The sequence below is a fragment of the Crocodylus porosus genome, unplaced genomic scaffold (genome assembly GCF_001723895.1).
Source record: "Crocodylus porosus isolate Cpor-Errol unplaced genomic scaffold, CroPor_comp1, whole genome shotgun sequence".
Lineage (NCBI taxonomy): Eukaryota > Metazoa > Chordata > Crocodylia > Crocodylidae > Crocodylus > Crocodylus porosus.
Window position 1 is genome coordinate 17,735,357 of NW_017728926.1, and position 1,887 is coordinate 17,737,243.

Below are 1,887 nucleotides of genomic sequence, written 5' to 3' on the forward strand. Positions count from 1 at the left end.
GAGGCGAGCAGGGCGCAGCCTGCCCCCGCGGGCACCAAGCCTTCCGGAGGCGCCCGCAGCGCGGGGCTTTAGCCGAAAAGGAGGCTAGAAATAAAGAAATAATCTTCCCCCCCGCCGTCGGTTTGGGTTAGGCAGCTCAGCCGGCCCTTTCCATCCGCTTTTTACTAAGAGCGCGAAGTTTGGCAGTCCACCGGGTACCGGCTGCCCAAAGGGAGCGGTCAGAAACGGGTATTGAGGAAGCCCGAGAGACCACCCGCGCTTGCAGCCTCCCTCTACATTTGTACGTTCAGAAATGCAGAGAAGTGCTGAAATCGGTCCCCTTCGGAGACAAAAACAAAGAAAAAAAATCATATGGTGTCCAAAAAGCGATCCATTTAGCTGCTCGAGATCATTTTCAGGGCTCAGATGGTTAGAAACTCATCTGCAAAAAGCCCAAACCAATATCAGATCCTTCCCAACCCCTCCCCAAACATCCAAGGTGCTGCAGACTCGGACTTCGAGGAGGGTGTCACCTTTGAAGTGACTATAGAAATCTGATTGTGAAAGCCCGGTTAAAAACACAACACAGGAAAGGCTGGAGGGGAGTCGGCTGGATTTTCCCCACCCCCTTGATGCATAATTGACGTGAATCCCCCTACACGAATGGGTAAAATACAGCGTAACCACTATTTCTCCAGCCAACTTTCCCTAGTCACTCATCATCCTAAAATTCCTAATTGTCCTCACATATATTTCTTTTTTTTACACACCAAAACTGCCTGTTGTAGTGCCCCAAATCCCACAAGGCAGCAACATCCTGAAAACAAACGTCCGAATCAGCCATGCTCAGCACAAAGGGAAAAGGCAGATGGATCAGCCTTAGTTTTTCCTTACCTTCGGAAGTGCAAAGGAGCCCATCTCACTCTTGCTTTCAGATTGCATGCGCTTTGTGAAGAGCAACTGTGCGAAACCTGAGCCTTGTTACTCTAGCTGAAATGAAGCAACAGTCCCTTGTCCTGCCACGTGAACCATGTAGGAGTAGTGTTTTCTGAATTAATCCCTTCCTAGTTTCTCCCATCTCTTAGGCAATAGTTCATTTGTAAACTCCAAGCTTACACCAGTCCCCATTTCAAAATAGGGAGGAAGGAGGACCCAGGAAACTACAGGCCTGTTAGTCTTACCCCGGTCCTGGGGAAGCTCTTTGAGAAAGTTATCCAGGAGCACATCTGCGAGGGGCCAGCGGGGGAGATTATGCTTAGAGGCAACCAACACCGGTTCATTTGAGGCAGGTCCTGTCAGACCAACCTGGCGGCCTTCTACAACTAGGTCACCAAATCTTTAGATGCAGGTGCCACAGTGGACGTAGTCTGTCTGGACTTTAGGAAGGTCTTCAACACCGTCTCTCACCCCGTTCTCGTTAAAAATTAGGCGACTGTGGCATCGATGCTCCAGAGTCAGATGGGTCACAAATTGGTTGGAGGGCCGCACCCAGAGAGTGGCGGTGGACGGGTCATTTTTGACCTGGAGGGACGTGGGCAGTGGGGTCCTCCAGGGCTTGGTCCTCGGGCCCGCACTGTTCAACATCTTCATCAGCGACTTGGATGAGGGGGTGGAAAGCTCTGTTCAAATTCATGGATGACACTAAGATGTGGGGAGAAGTGGGCATGCTGGAGGAGAGGGAAAGGCTGCAATTGGATCTGGACAGGTCACAGGGGTGGGTGGATGAGAATAGGTAGTTTTCAATACGGACAAGTGCAAGGTGCTGCACCTAGGGAGGAAGAGCCAGCACCATACCTACAGGCTGGGGAACTCCCTTCTCGTCAGCACAGAGGCAGAAAAGGATCTTGGAGTCATCACTGATGCCAAGATGAACATGGGCCGGCAGTGTGGGGAGGCAGTCAGGGAGGC